The sequence below is a fragment of the Mus caroli genome, unplaced genomic scaffold, assembly GCF_978045245.1.
Source record: "Mus caroli unplaced genomic scaffold, Mus_caroli_1 scaffold_4, whole genome shotgun sequence".
Lineage (NCBI taxonomy): Eukaryota > Metazoa > Chordata > Mammalia > Rodentia > Muridae > Mus > Mus caroli.
Window position 1 is genome coordinate 23,430,993 of NW_028227259.1, and position 22,010 is coordinate 23,453,002.

The window sequence follows — 22,010 nt, forward strand, 5'->3', positions numbered from 1 at the left end:
GCACAACCAAACCATCTTCCAACTGGACATGGAGTCAAGATGAAGGGAGCCAGAGTTCTGCACCTGTCTGTGAGGTGGGATACCAGTATACGCCATGAATTCCTGTGGGCAGCAGCAACAGAAAACATCTCTCCTTTAGAGACCTTGAAAGTAGATTTGAGACGGAAATGACAGAAGAAACAAAGGAACAGTATTCATGAAGGAAGTGAGTCTTCATAACCGAGCAAAGTCACCATAAAACCAGCAAAAATGTACTCCCACCTCTCCACTTTAGGCTAGGAGCACTGTAGTGAAATTTTTTGAAAAATTTGAAATTTTGGGTTCTTTTAAAAGCACTGAAACCTTATAAGAATGTGCCTCCATTTAATCCCAGGAGTGGGGCTGTGGAACTGCTTTGGATGGTCGGCAGCAGCTAACCATGATTTGCCTCATTCTCCAGCAAAAGCCTGGCTTTGTTAGCTGGTGATGATTTCTGTGAGTGTGTGATGTTTGGAACTCTAGGAACTTTTCAGAGGCTTCATAGGCATGGAATGGGTAGCTGTTGGTTATCTGGGGAGGTTGGTTGCAGTTTGTTAGTAGCCATGGTCAAAGAAGAAACAAAAGGAAAGAAATCAAGATCAGGATCTCTCCCTCTCCTGCCCTCCCCCTTCTCCCTCCTCCCCCCTCTCCCCTCTCCTCCCACCCCCATCCTTCTTTCTCTCCTATCTAGTGTTAGGGGGTAAAACTAGGAGGATAAAGGGTGAGGAACAAAGAAGAACCCACAAAGTAGCAAAGACCAGTTACAAGTGGCACCCCAACATGGAGCCTGGTAAAGAAAAAAATGGGAAATTTGACTTTAAATGCCATAGAGGAAATGGCAGGGGATTAATTAATAGATATTTTTTTCAAGATGCCAGCAAAAAATTTATTGCTGCTTGTGGTAGTTTGAGTATGCTTGGCTCATGGAAAGTGGCACTATTAGGAGGTGTGGCCTTGTTGTAGTAGGTGTGAGCTTGCTGTAGGAAGTGTGTCACTGTTGTGGGTGGGCTTTGAAGCTCTGCTCAATGTGAAAGAAACCCTCCTCCTCCTGCAGAAGATATTCTCTTTCTGGATGCCTCAGATAAAGATGGAGAACTCTCAGCTCCTTCTCCAGCACCATGCCTGCCTGGACGCTGTCGTGTTTCCTGCCGTGATGATAATGGATTGAACCTCTGAACCTGTAAGCCAGCCCCAGTTAAACATTGTCCTTTATAAGAGTTGCCTTGGTCATAGTGTCTCTTCATAGCAATGGAAATCCTAACTAAGACAAAAGTTGGTACCAGAGAGTGGGGTATTGCTGTGATAGGCCTGATCGTGATTTTGTTTGGAAGGATGTAGATTTTGAGACTTTGGATTTAGGAAGTAGTAGAATGGTTTAAGTGGGGCTTAATGGACTATCACAGTAGGAATATGGAAGATGTTGGGGCTAAGGGTGATTTGAACTGTGCAGCCCTTGCTCAAGGCATATCAAAGGAGAAGAATTTTAATATAATGCCTGGAGATCATTCTTATGATGTTTTGGTGAAGAAGGGCTTTTTGCCCTTGTCTGAAGAGTCTGCCTGAGACTAGGTGAAAAGAGATTTAGATTAATTACATTAACAAAGGAAGTCTCCGAAAAGCCCAGCATAGACTTTGTAATCCCATAAATTGTATTTTAATTAAGTGTAGCAAGCTTAGAAAGTGTAGCAGTTTGAATATACTAAGTCCATGGGTAAAGGCACTTGTAGAAGGTGTGGACTTGTTAGGAGCCATTGCCTTGTTAGGTGGTATGGAGTGGTGGACTGTGCACAGATAGCCTAGTCCCCAGTTGAGCAAAGGTCTGGAACCCTGGAGCCCCGGTGGGTGGGGATTTCCATCTGCGTGGGACTGCAGGAATTCAGCCACGCCTCCTGGGCACCTGGCTCCTGTCATGTAGCTACAGCCTCACACAGCTCCCCACACACCACACACACACACACACACACACACACACACACACACACACACACCCCTGCAGAGAGGTATGCAGCATCAATCTCTGTAGTAGCTACACCAAGCCCTCCCACATACAAATAAGGTTCCCCAAACTCTCAGTCCAAGCCAATGAGAAGTACCTGCTGTCAAAACCTGAATCATCCCCAAAACTGTATATAAGTCCAATCCAGGAAATAAAAGGTGTGTGAGAACTACTCCGTCGTCCAAGCCTTTGTCCTAAGAGCTGAAACACTTGGGGAGAGATTTGCTCTCCCAAAGTGTCTCCTGGGGCCCTGGATTGGACACTCCTCACTAGCTAGTCGGCTTCTCGTCGGCCCAACCCCACTGGACTCAGTGCAGGGTGGCACGGAATTACAGAATTCTGCACAACAGAAATGGAGGTGGAGCTGACCAGGGCAGTGGGGAAGTGACTTCCCCTCTCTGCCCGCATTCGCTTCCCTTCGCCAGAACCCTCGCACCAGGCCTGGCCAGAGATTTCTGTGGAAAGCCTTTGGTACTCAGGCCCACAAGGTGGTGTGGCCTTCTTGGAGAAAATGTGCCAAGTAGGCTTTTAAGATCTCCTCCTATGCTCAGGCTCCACCCATTATAGAAGAGACCTTCCTTCTGGCTGCCTGCAGAAGAGACAGTCTGCTATTGGCTGCCTTTGGATCAAAACATAAAACTCTTGGCTCTTCCAGCACCACGCCTGGTGATGATAACAGACTGAACATCTGAACCTGTAAGCCAGTCCCAATTAAATGTTGTCCTTATAAGAGTTGCCTTGGGCTTGGTGTCTGTTCACAGCAGTAAAACCCTAATCAAGACACTAAGGTAAAGAGATTTTGATTAATTGCAAAGGAATTCTCAGAAAAGGCCAGCATAGACTTTGTCCTCTGGTTTACTTTCATGAAGAGTGTTTTGATCAAGCACAGCAAGCTTAAAAAGGAAAACTACAAAATATATGGCTCAAGTAATTAAAGGACATCAGGAAGTAAAATGGAGCTAAATCCTACGTTCAAGGATATTTAATGAAATTAAGGGAGTGGTGACCTCAGGGCAAGATCCCACCCAGATAAACTTGTTGTTTATTCCTTTGCAGCTGAAGAAAGGATAGTTCTATCTAAGCATTATTATTACCTGGTTATTGTTTTCATTTGGACTTTTAATCTGAAATGAACTACAATCCAGAAATGGAGGGCACACTTGTTATCCAGATCTTGAGGCTGGAAGACACAGGCTTTTGATCCAGTCTTGAGGAATCACAGCCATGAAAAACTTAGGCCCAGACTTGGTGGTACATATCATATAACCCAGGAGACAAAGGCAAGCAGATCTCTGAGTTCAAGGCCAGTCTGGTACAGAGCAAGTTCCAGGTAAAGAAAAGTTTAGGTCCAGGCATGGTGGTACATGCCTTTAATCCCAGAACTCAGTAGACAGAGGTATACAGATCTCTGAGTTCAAGGTCAGTTTACAGAGCAAATTCCAGGACAGTCAAGCTTAGGCAGTGAAGGATATAATAATTTGCATGTTCTAGTCAAAGCAAGCAGAACTTGGCAGCTTTAGCCACATGGCTCTGGTCTTAGAGCCAAGAATAAAAGGGATTACAGGAACAATTGATGCTGGTTAGCTGGACTAAGAGATTATCAATGGTTAGGAAGAGACCAGCATCCCTGAAGTAAAATCTTCTGGGACGTGTTTTCTGAGATCACAAAGAAGCTGTGTTCCAGAGATAGCCAAGGTTGTACCCTGTGCTGCAGCTGAACTTGTAAGAATCACCAAGGTGGTACTCATTTGAGGGGGGTCATGGAGAGCAGCTGAGGCTTGGCACTGTGAGAGCCCATGGAAGGGCATTAGTGAAGGTGCAGCCTCAGTTGCAGTTGACAGCTCAGGATTGAAGGGGTCATGCAAAAAAGTTGAGGCTTGGCACCATGAAGACAGCCTATGAGAGGTAATTGGTGAAGCCTAGTTAGAGATGCTAGTTCTGTGTGATGATCACCAAGAACAGCATCAGCAGTGCAGTGGAGTCAACCAGAGACTAGAATGCTACTGAGGGCAGATCTACTGGAGAAGTGACCCTAACCCTTTGGAGGAGCCCAGAAGATCATGTTCCAATCCCAAACATTTGAACAAAAAGCTGTAAAGTTGAAGTTGCCTTGGATCCTCTTGGATCTTAGAGATGTCAGAGTCATGGGATACCTGCCAAGGAAAGCTGCTAACAGGGAGTGGAAACAAACCAAGAGAATGAAGTATTGCTGCTGAATGCCAGATCTGCCACCAGCAATCAACAAAGATGAAAGAAATTGGAGATCTAAAAAGCACCTTGACTTCAGACTTACAGACACTGAGTTTGGAGTTTGACCAGCTGTTTTTTGGTCTTGTTTGTTCCAGTATTTCCATGCTATGGCACTTTGGAACAGTAATATATATCATGTGCCATGATATATTGGAAGTATGTGATCTGCCTTTTGATTTTGATTTCATAGGAGATTACATTTAAGAGATTGCAAGACTCTCAGAAGAAATTTTGAACTTTGATCTTTTAACCACTGATGAGACTGTGATAGACTATGGGAATTTTGAAGTTGGACTAAATGTATTTTTGCATTATGCTATGGCTACAAGCCTATAGGGACCAGGGAGTGAAATGTGGTGGTTTGAATATGCTTGGCTCATGGAAAGTGGCACTATTAGGAGATGTGGCCTTGTTGAAGTAGGTGTGGCCTTGTTGCAGGGAGTGTGTCACTGTGGGAGTGTACTCTGAAGCTCTGCCCAATGTGGAAGAAACCCTCCTCCTGGCTGCCTGCAGAAGATATTCTCATCAGATCAAGATGTAGAACTTTCAGCTCCTTGTCCAACACCGTGTCTGGCTGGACAGTGCCATGCTTCCCAAGATGATGAAAATGAATTGAACCTCTGAAAGTGTAAGCCAGCCCCAGTCAATTGTTGTCCTTATAAGAGTTGCCTTGGTGTTGGTGTCTGTGCACAGCAGTGGAACCCTGACTAAGACACTGCTGTTATCACCAGGATATCCCCTGGTTTGCTCCAGAGGGGATTTTCTGTTTGGGTTTTTTTCTTTTTTCATTTTCTTCATATATTTTGCTTTTTAAAAAGGTTGAAAGACTAGCTGAGCAGTTGGAAAATTGAAGGTGGAAATGGAGGGACCTGAAAAAGAAAAAGTGGCTGAAATGGAAAAACAGAAGGGGTCACTCATCTCTCTCTTTTCTGAAAGTTTTGCCAAGTTGGTGGTACAACTAGAGAGCTTATGGGTGGAGATGGAAACACTTGGAAAGTGAACAGCACTGGAGAAGAGAGAACAAAAAGGCTCAGTCCTGGTGACTGTTCAAGAGAGCAGTAGGAAAGAAGGAAAGACTGCCTGATGGCAGTCAGGTCAGAGAAAAGCTGAAAAACCAGGAGAACAATACAATGAAATTGCCTGTTTTGAAAGAAAGGGTTAATCTTGAAACAACCTGCTGCCAGACTTAGAGAAGGAGGGTCAGGGTTATGAGATCATCATCCACTTTCCCAGTATTTGTACAGCATATGCCTGCTAATGGTGTAGAACAAAGTTGTGATGAGATAGGATCGCATTCTGCAGAAATAATAGATCTAAGATGTTTGAAAGAGACTATATTTCATATGGGATACACTTGCCTTATGTAGAACAAACTCTAAATAACTGGGCTAGTCAAAACAGAATTATTCCCCAAGACTGGAAGAGATTGGTGACAGCTGTACTAGAAGCTGGTCCACTGATGCAATGGTTAACATGGTGGAGGGAAGAAGCTGCAAATATTGAACAGTGAGATAGAGCAAGGAGAATGAATATAGTAAAAAACTAGTTGCTGGGCGAGGGGCGTGTACTCTGATAAGCAAGAACAGAGCTAATTGATGGCATTACTATAGAACATTGTAGCTTAGTGGCTTTAAGAGCTTGGGACAAAGTTGAGGAACCTGGTAAATAATCCACCTCATTTACAAAAATTATACAAGGCTCTCACTAATTTTTAATTTGTTTTACAAAGATTAGTCTTAGCTGTGAACAAAGCCATATCAGACCCTAATGTAAGACAGATATTGATAGAAACCTTGATCTTTGAAAATGTGAATACTGAATATAAAAAAGCTATTAGACAAATAAAGGCACAAAGAGTGCTTATGAAAAAATGGATACGGATATGACTGGTATTGGTTCTAATGTGTGCCATGCTAGTAGGCCAAGCTATAGTTAGAGGTCTCCAATATCAAAATGTTCAGTGCTTTAATTTTTGGAAATATGGTCATTTGAAACAAAATTGTGTACAAGGTATCTCCAGGAACAATAGTTTTTCTTTCTTTTTTTTTTTTTTTCCTTTTTTCTGTTTTGTTTTGTTTTGTTGTTTTTTTTTCAAGACAGGGTTTCTCTGTGTAACCCTGGCTTTCCTGGAACTCACTTTGTAGACCAGGCTGGCCTCAAAATCAGAAATCCACCTGCCTCTGCCTCCCTAGTGCTGGGATTAAAGGCGTGCGCCACCACACCCAGCTAACAATAGTTTTTCTAAATATAAACCAAAAAGAAGGTCAAGGCTTCCAGGGTATGCAAAGATGTGGCAAGGGCCGCTATTGGACCAATGAGTATAAGTCCAAAAGAGATATTCAAGGTAAGTTCTTACTGTAGGAACAACAACCTTGGGAGCCTGGTTCATGGACCCCATAGAAAAACTTACAAGCCATTTCAGCCAAGGAGTGACATGCAGACTAAAAAAACTTCTACTCAGCTTGGCTGTAGACTTGCCCACTGGTAAACATCTTATTCTACACCCCCCGCCCTCCCTAAAAAACCTCAATGTTATAAACTAGCTACTGGAGTTTACTGTCCTTTGCCCTCAGAGACATTGAGGATTTCCTTGGGAAGAAGTGGATTCATTGTGCATCCAAGAATTATAGATAAAGATTGTTTCCCTACATCAAAGGCAACGCTGTTCCAACAGAAAGAACAGGAGGGTTTGGAAGAACTGGAAAATGCGTGTTCTGATGATCAAAGGCCAAAATTAAATTTGCAAGTAAATAGTATTGAAATAAAAAAGTTGGTGGATACAGGAGCTGATGTAACTATCATTTCACAAAAATCTTGGAATTCAGAATTGGCACTTCAAAAGGTTTATACCCAGTTTCTAGGACTTAAAAAGTTATCTCAGATGAAACAAAGTGTGTGATGGGTTAAATGTGTGGGACCAAAATGCCAAACAGGAAAGTTAAGGCCTTATGGGGAGGACATACCCATAAATTGATGGGGAAGGGATCTTTTACAACAGTGGAGTACTCAGATTAATATTCCTGCAATCCCAGAAAGAGCCAGTGATAAAATAAGGGGTACACTGTAGGTGTTCCTGAAGAAGGTATTGATATGTCATCAAAAACAAGCCCAGGCTGTGCCAATTGTCCAAACACAGGACATAATAGGGATTGAGTTTTCAAATTTAGAAGGTGGGGACACTGTTGAAGTACCAGTGGCCCTACCATTAAAATGTTTGACTGATAAGGCTGTGTGGGTACAGCAGTGGCCCTTTGCTAAGGAAAAAGTTGGGGCAAGAATAGCTGGAGGCTCAATATATAGAAGTCTACCAGTCCTTGGAATTCACCAATATTTGTCACTATTAAATTTAAAAAAAAAAAACAGAAAAATGGAGAATGTTAACAGATTTAATCATGGTGACTAGAGTAATCCAACCAATGGGTCCATTGCTGCCTGGATCCCTTTACCTTCTTTATTACTAAGGCGTGGCCTATGATAGTAATTGATTTAAAAGAGTGCTTTTTTTTCTATCCCCTTGAAAGAACAAGTTAAAGAAAAAATTGTTTTCACAGTGCCTACTTATAATAATGGTTAAACTGTAAAAAGGTATCAGCGAAAAGTTCTTCTACAGGAAATGAAAAGCCGTGGATACATCAAACTGATAAAAATTAGAATTAAGCAGGAGAGGTCTCCTGAACACATTGGCCACTGACTTGAAAAGCACTTATTTCATTGAAAATGTCTCTGATTATAATTTCCTGCGACATACTGAACAATTAATGACTTAAAACAGAAGGGGGGAAATGTAGTGACATTTTTTAGAATTCTTGAATTTTGGTTTCTTTAGAAAGCACAGAAATGTCATAAGAATGTTCTTTCATTTTACTCCCAGGTGTAGGGTTATGGGGCAGCTTCAGACTGTCCACAGCTGACTATGATTTTCCTCATGCTCTAGCAGAAGCATGGTTTTGCCAACTGTAGACAATTTCTGTGACTGTGTGATGTTTGGAATTCCAGGAACTTTTCCAGAGAATGTATAAATCTACCTCCTCACCCCCATCCTTTATCCATCTGGGGTTAGGGATAAAGTCAGAAGGATAAAGGGCAAGAAAAGAAGACTCCACAAAGTAGCAAAGACCAGCTACAAAGCACATTTTCAGTTTGCTTTCATGATCATTAAGCTTTGGCTGGGGGTGTGTCTCAGTCAAGTAGACTGAGTGCCCAGTATACACAGTATCCTGAGGTCAATTCCCCATCGTTATATAAACTGAGCATAGTGGTGTGTGATGTCATCTCAGCACTCTGAAGGTGGAAACATGAACAGAAGTTCAGGTCATCCTTGGCCACATAGTGAGTTAAGCTAACCTGTGCTATGTGGGTCCCTGTCTTCAAAGTGGGAAGGGAAGCTGGAGAGATGTCTTAATAGTTAAGAACATTTGCTACTCTTCCTGAAGACCAGAGTTATGGTCCCAGCACCTATGTCAGGGATATCAGACAATATCTTCTGGCCTTCAGTTACCCTCACACTTGCCCATTCTCATACAGAGGTACATACACATAAATAAAAATAAAATCTTTTAAAAAGGAAAGAAGATAAGTATTTTACAGGATACAATTCTTCCAGGCAAATCAAGGCTTTTCCATGGATTTGTTAATATTGAACAAAATAGCTGGAGAATTCAGTGGAGCTGATAAACATGTTTGCCTTGGCACAGGGACACCCGCCCCAGCTCCCTGCTTCCTTGGCTTCTCAACCACTGCAGACTGATGTGCCTGACAGGGGCTGTAGTACCCCATTCACCTCTCTGCAGCTGCCTGGCAGAGTCTCAGATGACAACAGCTGCTGAAGGAGGTCAGAGAATAACAACTGCAGAAAATGGGAATTATGAGAGCAAAGAGTCTGTCATCGTAAAGCCCAGATCTTTCCCATGAAGCTTGAGGCTCACCACCAGGCAGGGTGATGCCTTCCGGAACGTTATCCTGCACATTGGACAGTCATCAAATAGAAGGAAAATTCATGATTGTGCTAAAACCCAGCCTTTCTCTTTCATTCATTTATTCACTGTCTTTGTGCTGTAAATGCTAATTAAGTTGCTTCTCTGTTACAGACACTGCTGAGAGTTGGGATCATAGAACAAGGGATTCAGTTGACTAAGTCTAACAGGGAGTCACAGAGAGCCAATAACTGCAAAACCAGGTACTGAGTGTTATGAGAAGGATACCAGTCTAGGGAAACCAACCCCCAAAGCTAAGGCCACTTAGAGAAGTACCAGCCACAACCTTGCTGCTTAATAACAGAATCGCTTACCACCATAACCCACAATAGAAATGGTAGTTGCTGGAGACAGGCACTTCCTAGACTAATGGGAAAGAAAGCATGAAACAGAGTAAATCTGAGACCCCGTGGTGTTGGGAGGCACCTAGGGGAGCTGTGTCCCTTCTGCTCAGCTCTGCAGATCTACTCACTGCCTCTTCCCTGCTTGCTCTGCATCTGGAGTACTGCCCTTGTGGGATATACCTATAATCACCCTGACTTCTAGCTTGAACCAGTGGAAACCGCACCAGAACTGGACTTGGAGAAGACATTGAATGGGAACCTACTCCTCCCATGCCTTCCTGGTGGGTGGCCTTGTCCTGACTGGGCTTTTCATGCCTACAGAGCCTGGTGGCTCCCACTCCCAACCCATCACCAATCACCTCTTTGTCTTGTTCAAGGCAAGGGTCAGAAGGTGTCTTGATATCACAAGCTCCAGGATCTATGCCACCCTTCCCTATCTCCTGCTCTCACCCTTGTAAACAGTTCAGCATTGATCTTTCCTTAAATTACTTAAATGACCTAAATTGTGGGTATTGGGACCCTGATGAATATACATCTAGTTTGGGGGCTAGGCTTACTTTTATCATTTTTTGTGTTTTGATAGATCTCTATAATAACCAGCTTTGGCAGTGTGTGATCAACACGCAACTCCTTATTTTCTGTGAGAACCACCTCCAAATCACAGTGTAGCTCAAGACCCACATTGGTGCCAAGTGCCCATAATTGGCTGAACTAAAGGCCAAAAGTCAACTAGACTAACCAGATGTGCTATCCTAGAACCCCGGCAAGACTGTGGATCTCTGTTAGCTTTAGCAAATCAATCTTACAGACAAACAAACAAAAACAAACAAACAGGCAGCATGGCTGAGAAGGAAGAGTGCAACCTTCCCATGACCCCTGCTGCGGCAACATCCCTTACCTGCTTCAGTTCAGCACCTGTCCCTCCCACGCAGGGAGCCTTCTCCTAGTTCTTGCTTCTCTGAGCACAGTGTGGTCTGTGAGCCCCAGTCCTCTATGGGCTCAGCTTTCTGCAACTGCTTCATTGTTCTCACCTGCTTTAAGTGGACAGCAGTTGAGAGTGTGAGTTCGCAGTCCAGGTGATCTAATTTTGAATCTCAAATCTTGGCAACATATGAGTCCTTTTGCATCTTTGGGCCTCTGTTTCACTGATACGCACAACCCTTAGGTATCTGTGAGTCCCTTCACCATACATCTGGACTACAGTGGGACTCAGTTTGCCAGAAGAAAACAACAGACTCTCTTCCCAGCTATCCCTAGTCTCAGTCATAAGGATACCCGCTAGTCTCTGTTTCCCTGCCTAGGGGAATCCTGCACATTCAGGAAGCAGGTCAGCTGCCCTACTGGCAAACACAGGCAAGAAAGCTGCATGGAGAGACAGAAGAAAGCTCTCCAGTCTTCTCATAATTGATGTTCCAGCAGCCCAACCCCCTAAACGCCACAGCTCAAGGATACAGGAACACCCCTGCAGTCTAGTCAATTCACAGTCAGGAAGCTGAATGGCCAGGAACTGAAGAGATGGTTGGATGGTTAAAACAGGCTGAGCTTGCACAGGATTCAGGTTTGAGTCTAAGCACCCACATGGAGACTCAAAACCATCTGTAACTCCAGTAACTCCAGTCCCAAGGGATCCAACGCTCTCTGATGTCCTCTTCTGAATTCCATGGACACCAGGAATGCAAGTGTTTATGCAGGCAAAACACCCATACACATAAAATTTTTAAAAATTAAAAATAAAAGAGAATTTATAAATTAAACAGAAGCAGGCACTGAATAGCTGCTGTCTTAAGGGGTGGGATGCTTCAAGGCAGCGATGGAAACTTGAAACTGTTAAGAGGATGGGTAGGAGCGTACATGCATCACAAAGTGCTCAGTTTAAGACATGGAAGGCACTATGACATCATCAAATTATTGATGTACTGAGAGCTCCTTTGAGGCTAAGCTCTTGGATCTGTTTTCACACATAGTCTTGAGCAATCCGAATCATCTTTTGTTCTCAGTGCCACCACAGAATGGAGGTTGTCTCTGCTCTCTTTCCCCCCAGCTGCTATTAAATCGGGAGGGAGGGGAGGTTGCAGGGCACATCAGGGACTGATCCTATTTCCACAACGCCATACTCTGCAATTGTGCTGTCTCTGCTACGCCGAGTTGTGCTGGACTCATGTGTGTGGAGCTGTGAAAAGACCATCTGTGACTCTGAGGTCTAGAAAGGTGTGAGCTACCTGATTGGCTTTAGATTGAACCTGGAAGTATTGCTCAGGGTGTGTCTGCTAGGGTGTTTCCATAAGGCTCAATTGAAGAGGAAAGGCACACTGTGACTCTGGGCTGCATTGTCTCATGAGGTCCCAGACAGAATAAAAAACAGAAGATGAGTACTCACCTCTCAGCCTCCTGACTGCAGATGCAATGTCACCAGCCACTCCATGCTCCTGCCATCATGCCTTCCCTGACCTCAAACTGAGCCAAAGCACACACTTTTATTTTTTTATTTATCAGGTATTTATCGGGTATTTTTGTCATGTAAGACTCCGGGGAGCCTTAGCTTACCGGGGACCTCCCTGAGTGAACCACATGGAGCCAAGATCGATGCAAAAGTAAGAGGAATTTATTGTTCCAGTGCACTGGGATCGGCCCAGAGTCAAAGGAGAGGTGGCAACAAGTTCTGCAAGTTTTTATGTGGTTTCCAGAGGCAGAAGAGCATCAGCAACTAGGCACAATATGATTAATGGAACAGTGCACCCTTTAAACTGATTGGTCTTTAGGGAATGAGGTGACAAGGACTTCCCTTGTCTGAAGGTGGGCAACAGTCAGTCCTGTGGAAATGTGTCCCCACCTGCAGGTTGGTTCCCACCCTGTGGTCTGAGAAATGGTAATTAGCCTCTCCCTTCCAGAGGGGCAAGTGTTTCATGACCTCCCCAAAGTTCCTAAGCTGACCTTTTCATCATAGCAACAAGAATAGTGACAAATGTAGAGGGTGGCTCTTTCTGATGAGATAGGTGTCCTTCCCTGTGGCAGCCAGGAAGATTTGGTTTATCTCATCAGTGCCAGGGAGGGAGACTAAGGAGCAACATGGGCTAAGATGAAAAGACATTCTTGACATTACCACCCAAGCCCAAATGCTAAAAGGGATTCCATTTGAAGATAAAGTTGTGCTATTGTTCTTTGCTATTAGATAGAGAGTTCACTCTGGCCACAGGGCATCATCCCAGCCACTGAGTCATAGCTCTACAAATTTATAATGTTTACTTTGTCAATTTGCATCTGTTATTGTGTCAGTGCAAGGATTCCAAACTTTCATAGCACAGTTGAGCTAAACCTTGGAAGAAGAATAGGGCTTGGCTGGCTAGTATTGTAGCAGGCTAGTAGAGTTGTGTGGCATTCAATATGTGGACTGAGGGATGCTCTCAGCAAGGAGAGATAAAGGAAGTCTTTGTGGAGCACAGTAGAGTAAGGGTGAAGTGGAAACTTAAGGGATCTTTGGAAAGTCAGTTGTATCAGATGGCGTTTTGCTGGGACACATGGACAAAAGAACATTTCGCTGAAGCAGACACATGAGAGAGGATGTTTTGCTAAAGCAAGCACACGGAAGGACACATGATGAATCAGGATTCTTTGCTAACTACACACATGTATTGGTCTGTCTTACATTGCATAGTTGAGCTGCATTTGTCAGGACTACATAGAAAGAAATGCACCAAGAAACTTGTGGTGGTGTGCTGCAGTTTTTTGCCACGTCCGTGGACTTGGGCTGATTGGCAGAGTGATGTCAGCTGAGACAGACCCATGGAGGGCACATGATGTTGGAGTGTATAAATAGAACTCGATGGACAGTGAGAGGAATGAAGCTTGACTTGCTAGTACAGCTAGCTGTGCAATGTTTGTGGGCCTTGATTCTTCACTGATTTTCACTTCACTGTGAGAGGCACAGCTAAGAACTTCTCCTAGCATCCCTCCTGGTCCTTCCTGCTGATTCAAGCCAAGGCTGAGGCCTGTATGTCTCTGCTAGGTCATGTCACCACTATTGCTAACCGGAATTTACTGAACTGGACTTGCCGGTGTATCCATGGAGTGTTTTTGAGTGATTCAAGCTGCTGCTACTAACCTGTGAACTGAACTGTAGATGTCCAGACAACACAGATGGAACCAGAGGTTCTTTGCTGCAAAGAACCTTTCAAACAGGTCCACTTCCCCCATACATTTTCTTTTCCACTACCTTTGATGGGTGGTGGGCTAAAAGGAAGGTTAAAGCATTTAAGAATAGGTTTTGAAAAAAAAATAAGGTTACATAGGGGTCATGGAGGCAAGACTGGACCAGGCTGCTTTTTATACTATTGCTATAATAGCACTCAGTCCTCTTTAATATACAAAAAAGGAAGGAAGTCAACAATGGCTTGGGGTTGCCTCTATGGGATGCTGTGGAAGAAGTCAGGGAAAGGGACCAGCAGTCCTCCTAGTCTTACACACTGACTAGGGAGGTGCAGCAGGCCTGAGAATGAGCTGGTTCAGGGGGGACGTGGGCTTTCATTTTCTTCCCAATAGAGGAAGGGTGACAAACAGCAAGCCAGGATGATTTTGGCATCATGGACGAATACAGGAGCGACCTGAAGGAAGAAGGAAACACATTTGGCTGTGCCTGTCAAGCTCATTATGCTGGAGAACAGGAGTATGCAGACGTGAGCAGACTGGCATGGAATGCAGAGGTTGAGACACACCAGAACCTGAGGCAGACTCGTTAGCACAGATACATGTGGCGCCATGAGTGGGAAAGACCATTAAGTAGAAAACGCCAGATGGCAAATGTGGGCTGTGCACATCCTTAACCTCCTGTGCTCATGGGAGACTCTGCCAATAAATCACAGTGTTCTTTCTTTCAGAACCCAGTGCTGTACAAGGCAGCCTGGCAACAGTGTCAAACGTTGCAGTAAGATCCTCCTGGATAAAGTCTTAAGTAGGCGCCTGCCGTTGACATATGGGGAGTCACTGGTCATTAGGGGGTCGGGAGTGCACATGCACATGGAGGCCAGAGGCTGATGTCTGCTATCCTCCTTAGTCACTTTTATTTATTTGAGACAAGATCTCTCAGTGAACCTGGATGCAGCTCTGTGATTGAAGCACATCACCATTCCTGCCTGGCTTTCACAAGGATGCTTGGGATGAAAGGCAGGTCCCTATGCTCAGCAAAGACTTCACCAACTAAGCTATCTCCCCAACCCCTGGAAACTATTGTCTTTAATGTTATACGTCTAATGTTAAAAGTTTATGTTGTTATTGTCTTTTGGTTTTGTTTTTTGTCTTTTGAGACAGGGTTCCTCTGTGTAGCCCTGGCTGTTTTGGAATTCTCTCTGTAGACTAGGCTGGGCTCAAACTCACAGAGATCTGACTGTCTCTGCCTCTGCCTCTGCCTCTGCCTCTCTGCCTCTCTGCCTCTGCCTCTGCCTCTGCCTCTGCCTCTGCCTCTGCCTCTGCCTCTGCCTCTGCCTCTGCCTCTGCCTCTGCCTCTGCCTCTGCCTCTGCCTCTGCCTCTGCCTCTGCCTCTGCCTCTGCCTCTGCCTCTGCCTCTGCCTCTGCCTCTGCCTCCCAAATCCTGGAATTAAAGGTGTGTGTCACACTGCTCAGCCCTATTTTTTAATGTTAAAACTATTTGTTTTAACAGCCCATTTACATTTTCTTTTATAGACATAAACATGCAAAATTGAAAGTACTGAATAACACAAAGCAAACAAGTCCAGGCCCTATTAACTTACTATCACTGGTAATATTTTGCTGCTCCTTTCCATAGACACACACCAGCACGTAGCTGAAAACGTGTCAGATGCACACTCTACATACTGAGATTTCAATTAGCACATCACTTCCAGTATCTGCCTCCCTTCACAGCTGCACACGTGGGTAGCTTCCAAATGTATTATTAAAATAATAGTTACAAGAAGCAGTCTTAAAACATAATTTCCATTTAGATCTGAATGTTTACTTAGGATTGCTTGTTAGAAGTGATCAAAATACTTAAGCAGTTTAAGTCTCTTGATATAATAAGATGCATTTCAAAACCATTATGCTAATTGGCACTCCCAACAGAATATAGAAATATTTATAGTTCGCAGTTGTTAACTATGTCGTTTTTTTTCACCCTTAGGCTGATCAGACCTTCTTTTTCCATATTTCCTTAAATGAATACATGATATAATAAGTAGGATGTGTATCAGCATATACATACCCATGCATATATTTGTATGTACCTATGTGTACACACATGAACATCTATTATTATGTTTATCCAAATAACCTTAATGATCTGGGCACTGATATACATGCAAGTGGCCAGCCAGCATGGCAGTGGGCACCAGGATGCGGTGGTTCCAGAGGGAAGGCAGGAGCACCAGGAGGTCAACGTCTCTTCAGCTGTGCTGTGTAATGAATTGGAACCCAGCCTGAACTACAGGAAATCTTGCCTCAAAACACACACACACACACACACACACACACACACACACACACACACACAGAGTATTCCTCATAAAGGCAGCAGGGTGTTTATAACCCCTTCCACAAGATCTTGATGGTACAGCTAATGCCTTCATCAAAGAAAACCAACATTTACAAAGCAAACTACTCACCTGCTATGCAGAGTTTCTAAAAACAAGTCAATGAATGAGACACTCTGCCAGCACTGATTTCATTCTTAGAGCAACTAGCCCATTATATTAAGTACTGAGAGCCACTCTCAGCAAGGAAGGAAACACACTGAATGATGTTATCTAGCTTGCCCACAGCTATGCCTTCAAGCAGAACTCACATGCACTCCTAGCTTAGCTGAAAACCTCTGATTTCCTCCCTCTGAAATATTTTACGGGAAAGTAGAGAAACAGGGGGAAAGGGTGGGTGGAGGAAGAGAAGTCTAGAGAAGAGGAGAGGAAGAGAGAAGGGCAAAGGGGAGAGGGACAGAGAGGGACAAGAAGGGGGAGGGAGAGGGAGGGAGGAAAGAAGACTGAAGAATGAAGTAGAGGGGAGCCTGCTGTTTCCAGAGACTCCTCCCTGGTTCCTGGAGCTCGCACTCTCACAGGTATCAGAGCTGAGCTGCTCTTCCTCTAGACAGCAGCCTGGCATGTCACAGAGCATGGGGCAGCTGGCAGCTTATTTCTAGAGACTGGAGGGCCTTGGTCTTTCCAGACAGTTCCCACTGACTCAGCTTTTGTTCTGTAGTCCAGAACCTAGAATCTATAGGATCTTGCTTGGGGCTCCTATTTATAATACTGGCATGTGGGTTGTAAAAGCACCTGCTGTTGAGAATTAAATTGTGATAGACCCTCCCTGATTCCACCGTCTCCCACTCCCTATTCCTGTCCCAGTGCCTTCTTCCCTTCTCTTCTCCCTTGTTGTCACTCGTTGGATCTAGAGTGTCTGAAACGGGTTGTCTGTTTGGGGCTCAGTCCTTGGCTTAACACTATTGGAAGGTGGAAGAGCTTTCAGGAAGTGGCCTAGGGGCTCCACTGGGGTAGTGGTTACCCGGCACACCCAGAAGTCCTCAGTTCTATCATCAGGATGATGGGAAGCTAACTAATGTAGGTGGTGAGAAGAAGCTATGTTCTGTGGTTGCAGGAAGACTTCTGTTGCTCTTTCTTCACTGTGACTTCTGTGACCTACCTGCCTGAGATACTCAGGGACGCTGAAAGGGCTTCCCACTTCCTTTCTTTCCTTTTTTTGCAGAATGTGCATGTGTGTATGCGTGTGCGTGTGTGTGTGTGTTTATAGTGGTATGTGTACATGAGTGCAGATGTTCCCAGTGGTCAGAAGCAGGTATAGGATCCCCTGGAGCTGAAGTCACAGGTAGTTTTGAGCTGCCCAAGCAGGGTTCTGGGAACAGGACTTAGGTCCTCTGTGAGAACAGTCTGTGTGGCCCCTTAACCTCTCTGTGCCCTCTCCAGCCCCTGAGAATCCTGCTTTATGCTGATGCTCTTCTCACTTGATGCACCCACCCAACAGATTGTGCTTGAGGGGCCACACCTAGGGCAGGTGGGCACGGACAGACTCCCTCTTGGCCCGTCTTGGGGACTGTTGATGGGGAGTTAGCCTGTCTCCCTTTCCTCTGGAAGTACCCCTTGAAGGAAGCAGCTCACACCACAACCACACTGTGGCCCAGGGGACCTATTCTCTAGGTCATACCCATCTAGATTCTTTCCACATTAAACAGATGGAATTTGGCTTTCAAATTCTCTCTATAGAGTTACTCATTTTAAAGTTTTCTTTTTCTTCATTTTAAAAGTTATGGAGCCAGGCAGTGGTGGTGTACGCCTTTAGTCCCAGCACTTGGGAGGCAGAGGCAGGCAGATTTCTGAGTTCAAGGCCAGCCTGGTTTACAGAGTGAGTTCCAGAACAGCCAGGGCTACACAGAAAAACCCTGTCTTGAAAAAAAAAAAGTTATGGTTAAGATGTTCTACCAAACCAAAAACTTGCCATTTTGGATAACTTTCAATGTATCAGCAGTCACAAGGTATAGCTGTCACCATTGTCCATTTCAATAACAGTTCTCCACTTCCTAAACTCAAACTCTACTACCGTGCCATACTGATCCCTGGCTCACACACTCCCCAGCCCTGGCAACTACCATTCTGTGTCATTATTTCGTTTTTAATCTTTCTGTATATCGTCTGTGGGGAGTGGGGGTGTTGGTGTGTAGGGGCACGGGCAGAAGTCTGAGGACAAGTCAGACGGCACCTTCTACCTTGTTTGGGGACTTGTTGTCATTTGCCATTGCTTACCCTGGCTAGCAGGCTAGGGAGTTCCCAGGGGGTCTCACGTCTCTGTTGCCCTCATCTCTCTGTATCTCAGTAACCGTCAGTCTCACTGGGACTGCAGACACATGACTGTGCCACATGTCCCACATCGGCCCTCTCACGTGGGTACTGAAATCTGAGCTCAGGACCTCATGCTTGTGCAGCAAGCACTTTACCCATGGCCACACCCTGGCCTCCCCACCCTACCTCCAGCTGCTATGACTTTGACCATTGTGGGGACCATGTAGATGTGAAAGCTACCTGCCCCCCACCCCTCACCCAGGGCATGAGTGTGGTGGTGGTGGGGCGGCTACCTTTTGTTTGCTGAGCAGTGGTGCAGGCAAGGGAGAAATGGCCTCCTCCCTCCTTTGTTCTTCGCCTCTAAGGCAAGTAGGAGAGCTGGCCCCAGGGTCATGAGGGTGGGAAAACTGGATATGTCTCACCTGCTACAACTCCAGGAGAGAGGGCCTCACACCTCACCTGGGCAGCAGGGTAGGGCTGTCTCTGGTAGCAGGGCGGTTGCTGGTGAGCTGGCCCTGAGGACATGAGAGTGGGAGAGCCTGTGGGCTGACCAGCTCAGATGCCTCTCAGACCCAGATCCAGGACTTTGAGTTGGCAAACGCCGACATCTACCATATCAATGAACTTCTGGAGTGCTCAAAGGAGTTGGTTCTACAGATCCAAAACGACTGGATTTCCATGACACAGGGCAACAACAAGATATCAAGAGGAGTCCCAGTGAGGATCCAGAATCAATAGTGTAGAAGAAGCCGAGACCTCGAACCAGACCAATGAACATTTGCAGGCAAAGAAGTATGGACAAAAGGGCGCACTGTGAAACACACTGGGACACACTGTAGCTTCCACAAAAAAGCTCTTTTTCTCCATTGGGTAAAAGGTTGCAAAGGTGGAGGGTGGGTCTGAGGGAAGGGAGAGATGAGTGGGATTGGGGTTCATGATGTGAAATTCACAAAGAGCTGATAAAAGGTTAAGAGAAGCAGAAGAGGAGGAGGAAAAGGGGGGAGGAGGTAGCAGTGATGGTGGTGGTGGAAGTTAAACACAGGATTTGTCCTTTTGGGACTGGCACATGTCACCAAACATTATGTCCTCAGGGCTCACCCTGGCTGTAGCATGGTCAGGACCTCCTCTATTGCAACTGTGTGGATACACCATAGTTTGCTTACCCAGTAACGTCCAGTGGACTCTGGTCATTATTTTAACAAACATTCTTTGTGCCAATGATGAGGCATGCACAGCAATTGGCGCTAGCCACATGATTGCTGCAGACAAAGTAGAGCCTGGACTTCAGAGGTAAAACAGCATTGAGTAATCATGCCGAAAGAGTTGACCTTTCTTGTTTGAAGAAATCATTAGTGCATAGACTGCCCTCAACTCACATACCCACACCGTTAAAAAAATCATAACATCTGTATAGAAATGAATCAATAAATTGTGGGAATAGTCACGGAAAAGCTTGAAAACTACCACGCATGGCATGAATCTTCTAGGAGGTGGGGAGGAGATCTGAGAACTCTGCCTGTCTCTAGCCCCATTGTTTCTGGTTCCACAGCAGGCATAGCTGTAGGAGCATCCCTGAGTCTGGGAGGACAAGGGCAGAGATGCTAGTACTCTGCTCATACTCAGAGGCAATGGCTCCTATGCCAGCACAGGTGCCAGCTGGCCCCTTCCTCTGGCTGATATTTATTATGACCTCTACAAACAGTTAACATTTTTGTTGTTTTGTTTTCTAAATCAGTGTCTCAGAGAGCACAGGCTGGCCTTCAATTCCTTATAAAGACCAAGATGGCCTTAATTTCATGATTCCTCTGCCTCAATTTCCTAGTTGCCAAGATTTGGCTAAACTGTTTCTTATTGTTTGCTTTTAATTTTCTTTCTTTCTTTCTTTCTTTCTTTCTCTCTTTCTTTCTCTCTCTCTCTTTCTTCTTCTTCTTCTTCTTCTTCTTCTTCTTCTTCTTCTTCTTCTTCTTCTTCTTCTTCTCCTTCTCCTTCTCCTCCTTCTCCTCCTTCTCCTTCTCCTTCTCCTTCTCCTTCTCCTTCTCCTTCTCCTTCTTCTTCTTCTTCTTCTTCTTCTTCTTCTTCTTCTTCTTCCTCCTCCTCCTCCTTGTCCCCCTTTTTCTCCTCTTTCTCCTCCTCCTGAAACAGAATCTGATGTATCTCTGGCTGGCTATGTAGCTAAGAATGGCCTTGAACTCTGATGATCCTATCTCTGTCTTTTGAGAGGTGGGGGTCATAGCTATGCCCTATGTGTCCTCTTCATCCAGTGCTGGGGATTGAACTCAAAGCTTTGTGCATGTTAGACAAGCACTCCACCAAACAAGATTCATCTTTAGTCCTAAACTGGACTAAAATCCTTTCAGTTTGTCACAGGCTCTGTGATCAGTTCTGGAATTTGTAGTAAGAGAAGAGGCTTTCACACCAGAGGGCTGTGGTTGGTGGTTCTGCCATTCAGAACTCCTACAGCATCACAGGGTGCTATACCCGTTGTGTACTTGATGACTGAGTTATTCTAGATCTCCCTCTTGTGGGCCATCAGTGAAGTAAAACACATCAGTTACTTTTAATAAATGTGATAATATTATAGGTTGTGAATCAATTGCTGTGAATTCTGTAAATCGATCAAGACCCTTAAAGGTTTTCATTATAAAATATTGCTAAAATGTGCATTGCGAGGCAGTGAACTGTGAGAGGTGCTAAGGTGGAGCCAAGGTTTGAATCCCTAGGGATCCTGAAGGGACCGTAGGAGCTTCACCTGTTCCCAGCACCAGGCCCCTGGCATGGAGCCACAAGCCCCTATATAGAGAACTGTGGCCATCAATCACATTGAGGCAGTGCCCCCACGCCCCTCCTCGTGTAGATGATGTATCTAAGGTCAAGTCAATAGGAAGCACCTGCTATCAGACCCACCCTACCCCCAAACTGTATATAAGATCCTATCCAGAAGGAATAAAGGGGTGTGAGAATTACTCTGTTGTCTGAGAGCATCTGTCACAAGAGCTATAACACTGCCTTTGTCACCAGAAGCTCTACTGCACTCTGCTCACTAGCCACCCCCAGCCGGCTTGGCTCGGCTCAGCTCAGTGCAACCAGTGCAGAGTCTTAGAGCAACAGCGACTCTAAGTGGAGCGGAGGTGGCAGAGGCATTTTGCCCTCTGCCTGCTGTGCCCTTTCCCCTTCACTTGAACCCTCCCACCAGGCTAAGCCAGAGGTCTCTGTGGATAGCCTCTGGTACACAGCCTGACAGTGCATAGCATGTAATATAAAAATCGTGTCCACAAGCCATCTTCATCAAAGCTTAACATTTATCCTATATTTATTATTTTAATCAATTAATTTGTGTATGCACTTGTATATACTACCTATGTTGAGGTTAGAGGACGGCTTGTGGGATTTGATTCTTTCCTGTTGTGTAAGTCCTGGGGACTGAACTCAGGTCATCAGATTTGACTGCAAGTGCCCTTACCTACGGAGCTATTTTGCTGGCCTCGTATTTATTATAGGTCTATTATCATAACACCTTCCACAACTTAAACTTTATTCTGAATTTGTATTAATTGTTCACATACTTATTCTTATACATCTACATGCATGTGTCAATATAATACAAGCTATTATCTTACAGGCTTTCAATCTTCCCAACATT